Raw genomic sequence first — 20,065 nt, forward strand, 5'->3', positions numbered from 1 at the left:
TACAACTTTGCCATCGTTGACCCCTCGTTTGACCATATTCCATGCTATCTTGTTCATGCTTCATCCATTTATTCATCAAACTTCAACAATTCATTTCTCTCTCAAATTTCATCCAAAAATTATGAAATTTTTTGCATGATGATCACAAAGATGTCTATTATTTAATCATGATTTTTAATTAATTTTTGGTTGACTGGATTTTAATTGGCATGAATTTTCTTGACATGTATGCATATTTGACACCCTTTGCCATTTCAATTGTGAAATACTCATGCTGTATCCAATGAGCTTGAAACTTTTTGTGGTGAAACTAGACACATTGACCTTTGTTTCCATATAGAGTTTATGCATTTCCCATTTGTGGTTTGTGAGTTACAAATTTTGGAAGTTATGTGTTACATTTGGTGTTACATGAATGATATGCATTTTCATGATTTTTGTTCACACACTTCCTGGCCCCCAAATGACCCCAAAATTTGCATGAATCATCTATCACATGTCTAGTTTGTGTATGAATTTTCTTGGAATTAATCTTGCTGTTTTCCATTTGATTGTGAATTTTCTTCCCTGCCTAGTCAATTGTTGACTTTTTGTGCTACACATTGCCATATCCTTTGTGAAATCCTCATCCCATATTGTATGACCATGAAATTTCATATGTGATAACTAGACATCTTGAGCTTTGCATTGGTGTTAATCTCATTCATTTCTCTTCTGTTTTCAATTTGATATGATTTTTTGAAGTTGACCCATGTTTGTTGACCTTCATTGTGCATGCTTGAATTTGGTTTGACTTCATGATTTTAATTGACTGCCTTCCTCTCATCCAAATGCCATGAAATTTGACATGCTTACCATGCTAGATGTTAGGATTGAGTGTGAATTATTTCATGATTTTTGGGATTGTTTGGGTTGACTTTTGAATGAAGTCTTTCTGTTGACCTATTTGTGCTCCTTATTACCATGCTTTGACTTCAAATGTTCATGAAATGACAATGATGCATGATTTGAGTGTGGATCCAATTGTGATTGCTTACTAAATGTTTGACCTTGACTTTGGTTGACTTTTCCTCGCTGTTTTGACTTTTTCTTTCATCTTTGACCCTAGGCTAGTCCTAGTGGTCTTTTGAGCTTACAATTGAGCTATTGTTTCAGGTTAAGCACCAATGCCTCAAAGATCATTCAAATTTGATTGAGTTGGATTATATATTGTGCTAACCCTTGTTTTGTAGGTGTGACTCATATGAGTTTGGCTTTGTGACTTGGCACCTCTGTTTATGGTTGACTGTTGTTTATCCATTTCTTTTGGTTTGAACTGTTGACTTGTTTACTAATAAGTTTGACTTTTTCAGGTACTTTAGTTGCTTAAGTTCTTTGAACTTGCTTGCTTTGCTATTTAGCATTTGCTTTGAGGTATAAACCTTTCTTCTTCATGTAGTCTGGAGACCCGGTCTGTTATTTGACCGGGCAAACTGTCTGAAGTCCTCCTTAAGAGGCAATGCCTGTGTGTGTTTAAAATTGTCCCAAGCAGGAAAAGTCCTTCAAGTAAGGCAATTGGTGGAAGGTAGGGATAAGCAATCTATCCCCCACTATTCAGTGTGTCCTCTCTTTGCTCCCATTACATGGTTGAAGCATTGAGATAAAAACCCAAGATCTAATCGAGTCAATAAAGGGGAAAGAGTTCCATCTTTCTGAACTCCCCCACTTTCTATTTGATGCTCTCTCTGATCTGAGATAGAAGCAATGAGGCACACCCCTCATCTCCTATTCATCTGCTTCACCTTAGCCTCTCAATGGCAAGGTTAAGAGCGACATTCACCTATTACAGTGGACTTTCAAAGTCAAACCCTCTTGTGTGAGCCCCCCTGTTTTGGCTATAGAGTGTGCTGTTTTGATATTCATTGATTGATTGATTGCTTCATGTGCACTTGTTTGCCTGCTCTATGCATTTATCATCATCAATTGCCATTAGTGCACAATCATCTCATTTGTCTTTGTGATATTGTCATTGTTGTTTGCCCATTGAGGACAATTGTAAGTCCATCACTTTGGCATTTGCTCCTATGATATGGAAGTGAGTATAAGACCATCACCTTGGCCACTCATCTTATCTTTGCCTGATGCATTTACTTGATTGTATGTGAGGAAGCAACTGTAAGTCCCTGCAAGTTGGCATTTGCTCTCCTATGATCACATGTTGTTTTGTTTGTTTGTATGTGAGGATACAACTGTAAGTCCCTGCAAGTTGGCATTTGTTTTCCTAGGATCATACTGTGTATGTTAGAGTAAGTCCAGACAGATTGGCATCTGACATCCATGTTTTGCTTTCTCTGTTTATGTGAGGTTGCAACTGTAAGTCCCAGTAAGTTGGCATTTGCATTCCTGTGATCATATTGTTGCTTTTGTTCTTGTATGTAAGGATCCATTGTAAGTCCCTGTAATGTGGCATTGGATTTCCTAGGACCATACTGTGGAGTTAACCTAAGTCCAGATAGATTGGCAGTTGACTTCCACATCTCATCTTTGCTTTTCTTTTGAGGAGATTAGTATAAGACCATTGAGTGGCATCTGATATCCATCTCTGTTTTAGGAGACTGGTGTAAATCCATCTATTGGTATCCGGTATCCGCTTTTTATTTCTTTGCCTGTGGAGATTAGTGTAAGACCATTGAGTGGCATCTGATATCCAGTTTTATTTTAGGAGATTGGTATAAGACCAGTGATTGGCATCCGGTATCCGCTTTTTGCTTTCTTTGTTTGTTTATTATTATCCATTGCTATTCCAAAGGACACACTTGAATCATCTCTCATATGATTTCAAGAGGTGAACCTTCTAAGAAGTTTTACTATCCATCTTCATCCATTCACCATTCATTATGTCCTAAACCTTTTCACACTTTGATTTCAAACTTGACCTAAGTGTTGTGCAAACATCTTCATGTTTTCCAAACTAAAAACCTGGACTCAAGTCCTTGACTTTTTTCAAACTCCATTTCATAATACTTCTCTGAATCAATCCTAATCATACTTTGACTTCATTTTCATAATCACAATCAATTAACTTCACTCATTCACTTGTTTTGGCTTTGTCCATTAATCTTTTCATGCATTAGCCATAGGCTTCAATTATCATTGTGGTTGATGTAAATCTTGCCTATCCTTAGTGAGTCGACAGTAAGACTTCCGTACTGAAAACAGGGCTAACCCCTCTAGTACGTCGAAGCTATCCTCGCATGGTGGATGTTGTTTTTGGTCGAGTGTTCTCCCATTGATAATGAAAAGCCTCAGTGCTTGTGTTTAAAACTGAATCCACCAACTTTTGGAAATCTTTTAGCCGAACTACGGCGTTTTGATCCTTACCTTTGATGGAAGGTACGTAGGCAGCGGGTTCATCCGTTCGAACACAAAAATAACTAACTTGTATATTCTTTTCTCATCATCCCAATCATGTTTGCACAATCTTTATGTCATAATAAATAATAATTTAGTACAACAAGTGTGAAAAGGGCTCCCTAGGAGTACCTAGGACGTAGTGGATGCCTAACACCTTCCCATTGCGTAATTTACCCCTTACCCAGAATCTCTGATCTTTTTATTAGTTTTCTACGTGTAAAACTTCTTAGGCTTTTGTTCGCTTTTTAGCCAGTCCTTTGGATAAATAAAAGTGCGGTGGCGACTCGAAATTTCAATGTATCTCTTAGCTTATGATTTAATCGATAGATCATATAGCGACGAATACACCGCTACACTTGGCATTACATATATCCATGAATTGCAAAGATGACGCCATGTCCAATGTGCTGGTAGACACTGGGTCATCATTAAATGTATTTCCAAAATCCACTCTTACGAAGTTGTCATATCAGGGGCCTCCTGTAACACCCCGATAAAATAAGATAATTATTTAAGTTGAGTTAATAATATATTTATTAATTTAATTAAATAATTGGAATTTTTATATTATTGGAATTACTATTATTGGGTTATTATTTTATTGGAATAAAAGTTGGAAGTTAGAAAAAGGTCCCATTTAGTAAAAAGGTTTATTTTTCACGTGAAAAGGGAAAAGAGACAGAAAGTGGAAAAAGGGCAAAAAAAAAAGAGCAAAAGATCAAGGGTTGAAGGGAGGAAGAGCTTGAAGCTGAAGGATTGCCGGATTAACTCAGGTAAGGGGGGTTTATCATCGTTTAATGGGTATTCTGGGATAATATGTAATGGGTAGTGAGAAACCATTGATTTGCCTCTGATTGAATGATGTATGATGAATTTGTGAACTTTTGGGATGAACGAAATTTGGATTATAATTGGAGAAATTCGTAGGAATTAGAGGTAGAAAGGTTAGTAATTTGTGAAATCGAAAGTGTATGATTCGTGTTAGATGATATGAATGAATTGTGTGTAAAATTTGGACTATGGAAGGTTGAATTGGATAGATCTCGTAGCAGAGAAAGCCATTGCAGATCTGGAAATTCTGGTTTCTGGTCATACGCGTATGGCACTAGGCAATACGCGTATGAGATGGCTGGTACGCGTATGGATGAGGCCTTACGCGTATGGATGAGGAAAATGATGTTTTGGACGTAGTTTGGTCTCTGTTGGTACGCGTATGGGGAAGTGGTACGCGTAGCATACGCGTATGAGATGGTGTTACACGTATGGGATTTGGTCAGGAGATGGGCCATACGCGTATGGGGTTAGGCAATACGCGTATGGGCAGACTTGTGGTTTTTCTGAACTGTTGTTGTGCAGTTTTGGTTGTTTAGGCTGAGTGATGTAACTTAGCTGATGTATGACGTAGTAGGGATCATTTCCCGTTGTTTTGAGTAGTATAGGTATTAGTAGAGTGTGCTAATACTGTGTTTGATTTTGCGGCATGATATGATATGCTTTTGTGATAAAATATGTTGATGATGTGTGATGGTATGCATGATGCTGTGAATGTATCAGTTATGTATGCATTTGTGAATAGACTGTTTTATGGCTTAGAGTGTGAGCATATGTCTATTCTTGAATGGTTGTTGTTGTTGCATTGCTAGGTGATTAGCATGCATATCGTGGCCTTTATGGTGGTAGCTAATTCCCATGGTGAGGAATTAGTGAGTAAATCATTTTGATTGTTGTTGATGTTTGCATGCTAGGTGATTAGCGTGCATAGCATAGCCCTTGGGGTGGTAGCTAATTCCCATGGTGAGGAATTAGTGATGTGAGTCACTAGGTCTCAAATGAGTGGGACTAGTGAGCTTGGTAGCCGTACTTGGATTTGGTCGGTGAGGTTGAACTATATGTTCACGAGTAGTCGGTACCGCATGCATGAAGTCTCATTGCATAATATATGTATGTATGGCGTATAATATGAATGGATGTATTCCAATATTATACGTGTGTTTTATGGTTGTTTTGAGTTTGAGTAGGATGATGGTGATGATTATAAGTTGATATTGCCGTTGCTGAATATGTGTAATCTGATTAGGGTGATGATATGTGTTATATTACTTAGCATTACATGATAGTCTATAATGCTTATTATATCGATTGAGGAACTCACCCTTACAACTATGTTTTCAGGTAACGAGCAGTGATTGAGTAGAAGCTAGTCCTTGGCGTCTAGTGTAGTCCTTAGTGGGTCATGCTCTGGTAGATGTACATCGGGATGGGATGTTTTACTATGTTTTCTTTCAGTTGTTGAACAACTTTACATGTAATGTAGTACATGATTTGAATGTTGTTATTTTGTATCCGCTGCGAATTATGCAAAAATGTCTTATTTAGATTAAATAAATGAGCATGACAGGATATTTTGATGGTTGGTGTGAAATGATTGTGTGACACCCTTCGGGGCATAATTACTCTGATTGATATTTTATTATTTTAATTAAATGTTTGGGGTATTTTTAGAAGGGTGTTACATTAGTGGTATCAGAGCATAGTCGGTCGAGTCGAGTCGTAATTATTCTGTTTCCCCTGTACGGGATAGGTGTTGTGTAACCCTATCAGTACTTATTGTTTTAGTTTGTTGGGTTTTCAGAATAGAGATGGCTAGAAGAGGTAGAGATGATGCTGCAATTGCTGAGGCTCTGGGTATGCTAGCTGGAGTACTTGGAGGAAATCCGAATGTTGTGGGAATGGGAGCTGCTCGTCAACTGAGTGAGTTCCAGAAGAACAATCCTCCAATGTTCAAGGGAGCATACGATCCAGATGGTGCTCAGAAGTGGTTGAAGGAGATAGAGAGAATCTTCCGAGTGACTGAGTGTGCCGATAACCAGAAGGTCAGGTTCGGTACGCATATGCTGTCAGAGGAAGCAGATGATTGGTGGGTTGCTACCCGCACTGAGTTGGAATCTGCTGGGAATGCTGAGATAACTTGGGCTGTGTTCAGAGAGAGATTTCTGAGGAAGTACTTTCCAGAGGATGTCAGAGGAAAGAAAGAGATAGAGTTCTTGGAATTGAAGCAGGGTAACAGGTCTGTTACGGAGTATGCTGCCAAGTTCACAGAGCTGTCGAAGTATTACACTCCCTATAATGAGGCTGCTGGAGAATTTTCGAAGTGTGTGAAGTTTGAGAACGGGTTACGTCCCGAGATCAAGCAGGCTATTGGATATCAGCGGATCAGAGTGTTTTCTGACTTGGTTGACTGTTGCAGGATTTTTGAACAGGATACCAAGGCTAGAGCAAAGAGCTATCAGCAAAGGGTTGATAGGAAAGGCAAGAATCAGAATGATCGTGGGAAACCGTATGCAGCTGGCAAAGGTTTTCAGAGATAGAGTGGAATGAAGAGGCCTAGTGGGGGAGACTCTAGTGCTCTTGCTAAGTGTTTCAGATGTGGTCAGGCTGGACATCGTTTCCATGAGTGTACCAGTGCTGAGAAGAAGTGTTTCAAGTGTGGCAAAGGTGGTCACTTGGCTGCAGAGTGCCGGTTGAAGACTATGACTTGCTTCAACTGTGGAGAGGTGGGTCATATCAGTCCACAGTGTCCTAAGCCGAAGAAAGAGAACCAGTCGGGAGGCAAGGTCTTTGCTCTATCGGGTTCTGAGACTGCTGCAGATGATCGTTTGATCCGAGGTACGTGTTATATTAATGGCTTTCCTCTTGTAGCTATTATTGACACAGGTGCGACTCATTCCTTTATATCTTTGGATTGTGCTGTGAAACTTAAGTTAGAGATATCTGAGATGCTTGGAAGTATGGTGATTGATACTCCTGCGAAGGGTTCAGTGACTACTACTTCAGTTTGTTTGAATTGTCCTTTGAGTATTTTTGGTAGAAACTTTGGAATGGACCTAGTGTGTCTTCCACTAGTACAGGTTGATGTTATTCTGGGTATGAACTGGTTGGTGTTTAACCGAGTTTCTATCAACTGTTTTGATAAGACTGTGATATTTCCTGAGATTGAGGAAGGTAAGGATTTGTTTCTATCAGCAAGGCAGGTGAATGAGGAAGTAGCAGGTGGGGCAGAGTTGTTTATGCTGTTAGCGACTTTGGAGGCTAAAGATAAACTGGTGATTTGCGATCTAGCTGTGGTGTGTGATTTTCCTGAGGTGTTTCCTGAAGAAGTGAATGAATTGCCGCCAGAGCGTGAAGTTGAGTTCTCGATTGATTTGGTACCTGGTACTAGACCGATATCGATGGCTCCGTACCGTATGTCTGCTGTTGAGTTAACTGAATTGAAGAGTCAGTTGGAAGATCTGTTGGATAAGAAATTTATTCGTCCGAGTGTGTCACCGTGGGGTGCACCAGTGTTATTGGTTAAGAAGAAAGAAGGTACTATGAGGTTGTGTGTGGACTACAGGCAACTGAATAAAGTGACGATCAAGAATCGGTATCCTTTGCCGAGGATTGATGATTTGATGGATCAGTTGGTTGGTGCGAGTGTGTTCAGCAAAATAGATTTGAGGTCGGGGTATCATCAGATACGTGTGAAAACTGAGGATGTTCAGAAGACTGCTTTCAGAACAAGGTATGGACATTATGAATATTCCGTAATGCCTTTTGGTGTGACTAATGCGCTTGGAGTATTTATGGAGTATATGAATAGGATTTTCCATCCGTACCTAGATCAGTTTGTTGTGGTGTTTATTGATGATATTTTGGTGTATTCGAAATCTGAAGAAGAGCATGATGAGCATTTGAGAGTGGTTTTAGAAGTTCTACGCGAAAAGAAGTTATTTGCTAAACTATCTAAGTGTGAATTTTGGTTAGAAGAGGTTAGTTTTCTTGGTCATGTGATTTCAAGAGGCGGTGTTGCTGTTGATCCTTCTAAGATAGAAGCGGTATCTAAGTGGGAAGCTCCGAAGTCAGTTTCCGAGATAAGGAGTTTTCTTGGACTTGCAGGATATTATAGGAAGTTCATTGAGGGATTTTCTAAGTTGGCGTTACCGTTGACGATGTTGACTAGAAAGGGGCAAGCGTTTGTTTGGGACTCAAAATGTGAAGAAGGTTTCCAAGAGTTAAAGAGAAGGTTGACTACTGCTCCTATTCTGATATTACCGAGTTCGTTGGAACTATTTGAAGTTTACTGTGATGCTTCATTGTTGGGTTTGGGTGGTGTGTTGATGCAGAACAAGCAGGTTATAGCTTATGCTTCGAGACAACTGAGGGTTCATGAGAGGAACTATCCGACACACGATTTAGAGTTGGCAGCTGTGGTATTTGTTCTGAAGTTATGGAGACATTACTTGTACGGGTCAAGATTTGAGGTTTTCAGTGACCATAAGAGTTTAAAGTATTTGTTTGATCAGAAAGAGCTGAATATGAGACAGAGGAGATGGTTAGAATTTCTGAAGGATTATGACTTTGGTTTGAATTACCATCCGGGTAAAGCAAGCGTAGTGGCTGATGCATTGAGTCGGAAATCATTGCATATGTCTATGTTAATGGTTAAGGAATTGGATTTAATTGAGCAGTTTAGAGACTTGAGTTTGGTGTGTGAGAGTACTCACAATAGTGTTAAATTGGGAATGTTGAAGTTAACGAGTAGTATTCTGGATGAGATTAGAGAGGGTCAGAAATCCGATGTGCTTTTGGTTGATAAGTTGACTCTAGTGAATCAAGGTCAAGGTGGTGAATTCAGAGTGGATGAGAATGGTGTTTTGAAATTTGGTAATCGGGTGTGTATTCCGGATGTTACCGAACTTAAGAAGAGTATCCTGGAGGAAGGACATCGTAGTGGCTTGAGTATTCATCCTGGAGCTACGAAGATGTATCATGATTTGAAAAAGTTATTTTGGTGGCCGGGAATGAAAAGAGAAATTGCGAGTTTTGTTTATTCCTGTTTGATTTGTCAGAAGTCAAAGATTGAGCATCAGAAGCCGTCTGGGCTAATGCAACCGTTGACTATTCCAGAGTGGAAGTGGGACAGTATCAGTATGGATTTTGTGTCTGGTTTACCGAGGACAAATAAGAATTTTGAAGCTATTTGGGTGATTGTTGATAGATTGACGAAATCGGCTCATTTCATTCCGATCAGAATGGACTATCCGTTAGAGAGATTAGCCGAGTTGTATATTGAGAAGATTGTAAGTTTGCATGGTATTCCGTCTAGTATTGTTTCGGACAGAGATCCTAGATTTACATCGAAGTTCTGGGAAGGTTTGCAGAGAGCTTTGGGAACTAGGCTGAGATTGAGTTCTGCATATCATCCGCAGACTGATGGTCAGACTGAGAGGACGATTCAGTCACTAGAGGATCTTTTGAGGGCTTGTGTTTTGGAAAAAGGAGGTGCTTGGGATTGTTATTTACCTTTGATTGAGTTTACCTACAACAATAGTTTTCATTCGAGCATTGGTATGGCACCGTTTGAAGCTTTGTATGGTAGGAGATGTCGGACACCTTTATGTTTGTATAAGTCCGGTGAGAGTGCTGTGGTTGGACCGGAGATTGTTCAACAAACCACGGAAAAGATTAAGATGATTCAGGAGAAGATGAGAATTGCTCAGAGTCGTCAGAAGAGTTATCACGACAAGAGGAGGAAGTCACTTGCGTTCCAAGAGGGAGATCATGTGTTTCTTCGTGTTACTCCGATAACTGGGGTTGGTCGAGCTTTGAAGTCGAAGAAGTTGACACCTCGATTTATTAGTCCTTATCAGATTTTGGAAAGAATAGGAGAGGTAGCCTATCGTATCGCTTTACCGCCGTCACTTGCGAATTTGCATGAGGTTTTTCATGTGTCTCAGTTGAGGAGGTACATTCATGATCCGTCGCATGTAGTCCAAGTAGATGATGTATAGGTGAGAGATAACCTGACTGTTGAAACATCACCTATGAGGATCGAGGATCGAGAGTTGAAGCAGTTGCGGGGTAAAGAGATTGCTTTGGTAAAGGTAGCTTGGGGAGGACCAGCAGGTGGCAATGTAACTTGGGAACTTGAGAGTCAGATGAAGGAGTCTTATCCTGAGTTATTCACTTGAGGTATGTTTTCGAGGACGAAAACTCTTTTAGTGGGGGAGAGTTGTAACACCCCGATAAAATAAGATAATTATTTAAATTGAGTTAATAATATATTTATTAATTTAATTAAATAATTGGAATTTTTATATTATTGGAATTACTATTATTGGGTTATTATTTTATTGGAATAAAAGTTGGAAGTTAGAAAAAGGTCCCATTTAGTAAAAAGGTTTATTTTTCACGTGAAAAGGGAAAAGAGACAGAAAGTGGAAAAAGGGCAAAAAAAAAGAGCAAAAGATCAAGGGTTGAAGGGAGGAAGAGCTTGAAGCTGAAGGATTGCCGGATTAACTCAGGTAAGGGGGTTTATCATCGTTTAATGGGTATTCTGGGATAATATGTAATGGGTAGTGAGAAACCATTGATTTGCCTCTGATTGAATGATGTATGATGAATTTGTGAACTTTTGGGATGAACGAAATTTGGATTATAATTGGAGAAATTCGTAGGAATTAGAGGTAGAAAGGTTAGCAATTTGTGAAATCGAAAGTGTATGATTCGTGTTAGATGATATGAATGAATTGTGTGAAAAATCTGGACTGTGGAAGGTTGAATTGGATAGATCTCGTAGCAGAGAAAGCCATTGCAGATCTGGAAATTCTGGTTTCTGGTCATACGCGTATGGCACTAGGCAATACGCGTATGAGATGGCTGGTACGCGTATGGATGAGGCCTTACGCGTATGGATGAGGAAAATGATGTTTTGAACGTAGTTTGGTCTCTGTTGGTACGCGTATGGGGAAGTGGTACGCGTAGCATACGCGTATGAGATGGTGTTACGCGTATGGGATTTGGTCAGGAGATGGGCCATACGCGTATGGGGTTAGGCAATACGCGTATGGGCAGACTTGTGGTTTTTCTGAACTGTTGTTGTGCAGTTTTGGTTGTTTAGGCTGAGTGATGTAACTTAGCTGATGTATGACGTAGTAGGGATCATTTCCCGTTGTTTTGAGTAGTATAGGTATTAGTAGAGTGTGCTAATACTGTGTTTGATTTTGCGGCATGATATGATATGCTTTTGTGATAAAATGTGTTGATGATGTGTGATGGTATGCATGATGCTGTGAATGTATCAGTTATGTATGCATTTGTGAATAGACTGTTTTATGGCTTAGAGTGTGAGCATATGTCTATTCTTGAATGGTTGTTGTTGTTGCATTGCTAGGTGATTAGCATGCATATCGTGGCCTTTATGGTGGTAGCTAATTCCCATGGTGAGGAATTAGTGAGTAAATCATTTTGATTGTTGTTGATGTTTGCATGCTAGGTGATTAGCGTGCATAGCATAGCCCTTGGGGTGGTAGCTAATTCCCATGGTGAGGAATTAGTGATGTGAGTCACTAGGTCTCAAATGAGTGGGACTAGTGAGCTTGGTAGCCGTACCTGGATTTGGTCGGTGAGGTTGAACTATATGTTCACGAGTAGTCGGTACCGCATGCATGGAGTCTCATTGCATAATATATGTATGTATGGCGTATAATATGAATGGATGTATTACAATATTATACGTGTGTTTTATGGTTGTTTTGAGTTTGAGTAGGATGATGGTGATGATTATATGTAGATATTGCCGTTGCTGAATATGTGTAATCTGATTAGGGTGATGATATGTGTTATATTACTTAGCATTACATGATAGTCTATAATGCTTATTATATCGATTGAGGAACTCACCCTTACAACTATGTTTTCAAGTAACAAGCAGTGATTGAATAGAAGCTAGTCCTTGGCGTCTAGTGTAGTCCTTAGTGGGTCATGCTCTGGTAGATGTACATCGGGATGGGATGTTTTACTATGTTTTCTTTCAGTTATTGAACAACTTTACATGTAATGTAGTACATGATTTGAATGTTGTTATTTTGTATCCGCTGCGAATTATGCAAAAATGTCTTATTTAGATTAAATAAATGAGCATGACAGGATATTTTGATGGTTGGTGTGAAATGATTGTGTGACACCCTTCGGGGCATAATTACTCTGATTGATATTTTATTATTTTAATTAAATGTTTGGGGTATTTTTAGAAGGGTGTTACACCTCCCATGAGGCAGAGTGGAGTAGTTGTGAAGGCTTTCGATGGGTTTCGCAAAACTGTGATTGGTGAGGTTGATCTCCCAGTCATAATCGGACGAAGTGATTTCCAGATTACCTTCCAGGTTATGGATATTCACCCATCGTATAGCTGTCTCTTAGGCAGACCATGGATTCACGAGACTGGCGCCGTGACATCCACCCTACACCAGAAATTGAAGTTTGTGAAAAACAAGAAGTTGGTGGTGGTAGGGGGAGAAAAGGCTCTCCTGGTTAGCCATTTGTTTTCTTTCTCATATATAGATGTTGAGGATGAAGTTGGAACTCCCTTCCAAGCTTTATCTATTGCTGAACCTATCAAGAGGGGAACTCCTTCATTTGCTTCCTATAAGGATGCGAAGTTGGCCATTGAGCATGGTGCAACTGCTGGTTTGGGGCAAATGATTGAGTTGGAAGACAACAAGTCCCGGGCTGGCATAGGCTATTCTTCTGGGGTCTTCAACAAGCAAGGTTGTTCAAGAGTGGTGGTTTCATCCACACTAGTCAAGACGAAGAGGCTGCTGCTATTCTGGAAGAAGGGGAAGAGGATTCTGGCAATTTCGTCATCCCTGGAGGGATCTGCAATAATTGGGTCGCTGTGGATATTCTGACAGTTACCCATAAGTCAAAGTAATGTTCATTGTGTTTAAAAAACCCTTCTCCCATGCCAAAAGGAGAAGTGATGACATTGTTGGCGCATAAATACAATGATATTTTCATTCAATAAATTCATGTTAAATGTTTGTTTCCCCAATTATTTTCCCTTTTCGCTTTTGCATGAAATAGGTGATCACATAAAACCCTTTAAATAAAAATAAAATCAATCTTTTCATCTGCATAATGATTTGCCTTGTTTGAATTCTAAAATCTTTCATATCCAAAATCATTATGCAGGATAATCAAACCCATTGAACATAATGCTCCAACACCATCTCCCAACTTTGAATACCCTGTATTTGAGGTGGAAGAAGACGATGTTGAAGAGATTCCTTACGAGATTACCCGTCTACTTGAGCATGAAGAGAAGATCATTGAGCCGCATCTTGAGAATCTGGAAACAGTCAACTTGGGGTCTGAAGATTGTGTGCGAGAAGTAAAGATTGGGGCGCTCCTGGAAGAGTCTGTTAAGAAGGGGTTGATTGAATTGCTACGAGAATATGTTGACGTCTTCGCTTGGTCATATGAAGACATGCCTGGTCTAGATACAGATATCGTGCAACATTTCCTGCCTTTGAAGCCTGAGTGCGTGCCTGTGAAGTAGAAGCTCAGAAGAACTCATCCCGACATGGCAGTGAAGATCAAGGAAGAAGTTCAGAAGCAAATTGATGTGGGGTTTCTGGTGACTTCTACATATCCTCAATGGGTGGCCAATATTGTGCCTGTGCCTAAGAAAGATGGAAAAGTCCGAATGTGTGTGGACTATAGAGACTTGAATAAAGCTAGTCCGAAAGATGATTTCCCTCTACCACACATTGATATGTTGGTAGACAATACAGCTAAGTTTAATGTCTTCTCATTTATGGATGGATTTTCCGGATATAATCAAATCAAAATGGCACCCGAGGATATGGAGAAGACAACATTCATCACACCTTGGGGAACATTCTGTTATCGAGTGATGCCCTTCAGTTTGAAGAACGCCGGAGCCACGTATCAAAGAGCTATGACCCCATTGTTTCGTGATATGATGCATAAGGAGATCGAGGTATATGTTGATGATATGATTGCAAAGTCAAGAACGAAAGTTGAACATGTAGAGCACTTGTTAAAGCTTTTTCAGCGTTTGAGAAAGTATAAGCTTCGTCTGAATCCTAACAAGTGTACATTTGGAGTCCGTTCCGGCAAGTTATTGGGCTTTATTGTCAGCGAAAGAGGTATTGAGGTTGATCCTGCAAAAGTCAAAGCAATACAAAAGATGCCTGCGTCCAAAACTGAGAAGCAAGTCCGAGGTTTTCTTGGCCGCTTGAATTATATTTCCAGATTTATATCCCACATGACTGCCACACGTGCGCCGATATTCAAGCTCCTCCGGAAAGATCAGTCTCATGATTGGACCAAGGATTGCCAAAAAGCCTTTGACAATATCAAAGAGTATTTGTCTGTGCCTCCGATTTTGTCTCCGCCTGTGGAAGGGAGACCATTGATTATGTATCTAACAGTCCTTGAAGACTCAATGGGTTGTGTCCTTGGTCAGCAAGATGAATCGGGAAAGATAGAATATGCTATCTACTATTTGAGTAAGAAGTTTAATGATTGTGAGTCTCGATACTCAATGCTTGAGAAGACATGTTATGCTTTGGCTTGGGCTGCTAAGCGCTTACGCCAGTATATGTTGAACCATACGACTTGGTTGATATCCAAAATGGATCCAATCAAGTATATCTTTGAGAAGCCTGCTTTAACTGGGAGGATTGCTCGTTGGCAGATGTTGTTGTCTGAGTATGATATTGAGTATCGAGCTCAGAAGGCAATTAAAGGTAGTATTTTGGCTGACCACTTGGCACATCAACCAATCGAGGATTATCAGTCAGTTCAGTACAACTTCCTTGATGAGGAGATTCTGTATTTGAAAATGAAAGATTGCGATGAGCCTACGCTTGATGAAGGACCAGAACCTGGTTCCAGATGGAGTATGGTGTTTGATGGCGCTGTAAATCAATATGGAAATGGTATTGGGGCAATGATTATTACTCCTCAGGGCACACATTTTCCATTTACAGCGAGGCTAACTTTCAAATGCACGAATAATATGGCTGAGTATAAGGCCTGCATTATGGGATTGGAAGAATGTATTGATCTTAGGATCAAACATCTTGATGTTTTTGGTGATTCGGCCCTCGTTGTTAATCAGATTAAGGGTGTATGGGAGACGAACCAGCCTGGCCTCATCCCATATAGAGATTATGCGAGGAGGATTTCAACGTTCTTTACTGAGGTTGACTTCCATCATATTCCTCGAGATGAGAATCGGATGGCAGACGCTTTCGCTACACTTGCTTCAATGATTATGGTGAAACTCTGGAATGAGGTTCCCAATATCACTGTGATGCGCTTGGACAGACCATCTCATGTATTTGCAGTTGAAGAAGTGAAAGACGATAAGCCATGGTATCATGACATTAAGTGATTTCTTTAGAGCCAGATCTACCCTCCTGGGGCATCTGTGAAAGATAGGAAGACTTTGAGGAGATTGTCAGGTAGTTTCTACCTCAATGGTGATGTGCTTTATAAGAGAAAATTTGACATGGTTCTGCTCAGATGCGTGGATAGACACGAAGCAGACCTGTTAATGATTGAAGTCCATGAGGGTTCATTTGGTACTCATTCCAATGGACATGCCATGGCTAGAAAGATGTTGAGAGCAGGCTACTATTGGCTGACAATGGAGTCTGACTGCTGCAAATATGTGAAGAAATGCCATAAGTGTCAGATTTATGCGGATAAGATTCATATTCCCCCGACACTTCTGAATGTGATTTCATCACCATGGCCTTTCTCTATGTGGGGAATTGACATGATTGGCATGATAGAGCCAAAGGCGTCGAACGGTCACAAATTCATTCTCGTGGAAGCCAAGTTGACTGATGCTGAATGGGTTCAGAGTCGTTATGACCAGCTGAACTTGATTGAAGAGAAGAGATTGACTGCCATGTACCACGGTCAATTATACCAGCAAAGGATGAAGAAAGCCTTTGATAAGAAGGTCAAGCCTCGTGTGTTCCGGGAGGGTGACCTTGTGCTCAAGAGAGTCTTGTCTTTCGCGCCCGATTCCAGAGGCAAGTGGACTCCAAACGATGAAGGTCCATATGTTGTCAAGAGAGCCTTTTCAGGCGGTGCTTTGATACTTACAACTATGGATGGGGAGGATTTCACTCGTCCTGTGAATTCAGATGCAGTCAGGAAACACTTCGCCTAAAGATAAAAACAGAATAACTCGCTAAGTTGAAAATCCGAAAGGGCGGCTTAGGAAAAAATGAGCGTCTCGGTGGATTGAAAACCCGAAAGGGCGATCCAGGAAAAAGTTAGAGACATAAAAAAATAAATATGTATCCCGCTAGATTGAATACCTCACCCTGGGGCAATCTAGGCAAAAATTAGGGATTTGGCAAGTAACTGCATCCTGACAAGACTGCGTTCTACAAACTGTCATCCGTCAGAGATTCTCGCTCAGTCATCGTCAACTGAAGTTTCAAATACATCGGGTTCAGAGTTGGTGGAGAAATGGTCATTATGTTCAATGTAGCCTTTTTCCAATATATATCACCAATTTCAAATTTGTAAAGATCTATGGAGTCTTGCCATTTGCAGACTACCATTCCATCAAATAAATTTGAGCCTTTATCCAATTATTTGCACTCTTATTTGTTTCCAGTCAACAAATGTTTTGCATGTTTTAATTGAGAAATATCATTGTTTTTAATTAAACTTTTCATAATTTATTTTTTAAACAAAGTGAACGTTCACAATGATGAAAGGACACTGAGGGTGTCTTCAGTGCTCTCCCAAAGATGGTATGATTCTCAACAGGGTAAGATATTTATTCATATTCTTGGTGCGCTTATATCCTCTTCCTCCGGAGCCTTTTGTGTTTCTTCTCCCGAGTAGAGTGTGTGGTAAAGGTATTTCAGCCTCCTTCCTCCTCAGCAGGTGAGCTTTTGGTTTGGTTGACCCTTGGAAGCTTCTGATTGGTGGTTGTATCCCCACGAAGATCCATCACCCTTTTGATAATTTCCCCGACGGAGTGGCTTCCCCAGCGGAACTTGTCTGTGTCGTGATCCTGTTCCCAGTTGGATTGGTTGTTGTTCATTCCCCTACAGAGATCTTTATTCCTGATCCCCGGCAGATAGGATGTTCTCCTTTGAGCCTGGCTTTCTCTCTTGAGATGTAATACCGGATGCTTACTCAATCGATCAGTGGACCTGTTTGTGTTAGAAATGTCTGTTTGTCAGCATTCATCATACATAAACCATACATATTGCATAGTTTTAACATTCAGATATTCATGTTGCATCCTTTGCCATATATCTTTGTTTGATATCTTTTGCTAGACGGTAATATATTCCCCAAGCAGATGGTTTGTGTCTGATCTCTCCATGAAGAGTCAGCTCCATAAGCAGAAAATGTTTATCCTTTCTTCCATATTCCCCACCGAGTTATGTCCTGGTGGATGATGGTTGTTTTTGTATCCTTCCAACACATATATTGGGATGGAACCCCCCATTGAGTTATATCCTCATAAGGATGAGTCTTGTTTCATTGTGCATCTCTAGTTTGTTCCTAGATTTGGCTTCCGGAGATTATCCTTCGTTTATCCCCCTTGGCAGAGTTAACCTTTTGTTCATCCTAACCGATGACGGTTACTTTTCCGTGGTTTCCTACCCAGTATCTGGTAGGTGTAATCCCCTCCTTGACGGTTATCATTATCCAATATTCGATATTGATAGTCCTTCACCCCTTTTGAGTATATCTCCCGGATCATTGACTTCGTTAATGTATCCTCAGCAAGTCACCTTTGATGTGCCGTTTGTCGGTAATGATTGTTTCTTCCTTGGATTGGTCATTATTTTATACCTGGTTCTCGATATCCCAATGTCCTTTCTTTTTGGTCGATTTATCCTTTATTGACCCAGTAACCGGTTGAGGATAATCCTCCATGCGAGTATGTTATCTACGTTCTGACGGTAATAGATGATATATCTCATGCACTCTTTGGTCGAAGTCTTTGATCTTCCCCAGTCGAGTAAGATTCGTATCCCCTTTGTGGAATCGAATGTCCATCCTTTAGTCAAGGTTGCTGTTAGCCCTCTTTTGGATGATGAGTGTCTTGGGAATATTCCCCAATTCATGCCCTGGTCGGTCACCTATTATATGCCCAGTAACCGGTATCCCTGGTGTTCCTTCCTCTCTACTCCCTATTATGACTTTTGTCCCTCTGTGGAGTCATATTTTCCTGAGTTGAAATATACCTTTTTAGGTTTTCCTCAGATGATTTCGGATGTTTGATATCTCCCAACTTTATACTAGTCTTAGATATTCATTCTCCCCGAGCATGTTGTTCTTTCACCCTTATACCGGTGTTCGGATCACATGTCTCTTTGAGCTTATTACCCAGTAACCGGTAATACCTCGTCCCGTTGCTTCCCCAGAGGAATCCTGTTTGACGTCTCCTCAGTGAGGTCCGTTAGTGGATTCTCCCCATCTGAGTCCGGATTTTTATCCGATGTGTCCTTGATGGATAATTCTGCTGTATTGGCATATTCCCTAATACATACTCCTTTGAGTCAGCTCGGGTCTCTCCATTGATTTATTCTTTTGGAATTCTGCTCCCCAAGCTTTGAGTCGTGTCCTGCTCACGCAATTTATCCCCCTTCTCCATCCCCATAAGAGTCCCAGAGTCTCTGTCCCATTGAGTGTGTCACTCATATGGATTGTTAGTTCCTCCTGATTTCTTTTCCTCTTTGTGGACACATATCTCCACAGAGTATTACCTTTTTGCATACATACATTTTCATCATGAGGTCTCTTAGGGACCAAAATTCATCTCTTTGTTATTATTTAAGCCCATTCTACCTCGTCCAGACGAAGATTTTAACCTTCACTTCTCCGGCTAGAATGACCTTAAAAAGGGGCATCTGTAAGACCCCAATTTTGGCCATAAGATCCCTCATGGCATCATAACATTGCATTTGCATAGCCTCAAGGATCATAAGCATCTTGGTTCCCTTTGCCTTTGGGTGGGATCTCTCTTGTGAGTGGTGTGAGATCACCAAGCATGCTTGAATTGTATGTCATTTCTTTTCTCATTTTATCTATTAACCAAAAAGCCCAAAAATATGTCACTAACATTTCTTGTTTGTAGCTTGAGCAATCACAAGGTCTAAAAGCTTATAGGAGATCCTTTGTGCAATGATAAGATCAAGAGATGATGAAAGCAAGCATGGCAATGGTTCCCAAAGCTCTCATCCATCAAATATGCCTCCCTAGTATCTCAATTCACCATTTTGATCAAAGCAAGTCAAGGGGTTTGAGGTTTGTTTCCCTAGGAAACCCTAATTCATCTGATCATCAATAATGCCTTGCTCATGAAGCAACCTCAGCCCATGGTCAAATAACATCAAGGGAAGTTTTTTAATTCATCATTCCATGGATATTTGAACTTATTTGAGTGTCCTCAATCATCAATTCATCAAGATATGAGTGGTGGACTTGAGAAGTTAATAAGTCAATTCATCTGACTACTTTGAAATGCACAGAGACCTAACGTTTTATGTGTTGGTCAAATGGAGATGATCCCAAGAGAAAAAATGTTCTTAAGGACAATATGAACAACTTTCATGTTCATCAAAAATTTATTTGAAGCTTGGAAGATCATCATCCATTCTAAGACATTATAGGTCATTTTGACTGAATCTCTAATTTTGGGTTAACTTCCCAAAAGCATAACTCTCTCATTTTTTATGATTTTAATGTGGAAACAAATTAATTGGAAATCTTATTGTGTCTAATTCAAATTTTATTTTGAGCAAAATCTCAAAATCTCAAAATAAATACATTT

The sequence above is a fragment of the Lathyrus oleraceus genome, chromosome 7, assembly GCF_024323335.1.
Source record: "Lathyrus oleraceus cultivar Zhongwan6 chromosome 7, CAAS_Psat_ZW6_1.0, whole genome shotgun sequence".
Taxonomy (NCBI): domain Eukaryota; kingdom Viridiplantae; phylum Streptophyta; class Magnoliopsida; order Fabales; family Fabaceae; genus Lathyrus; species Lathyrus oleraceus.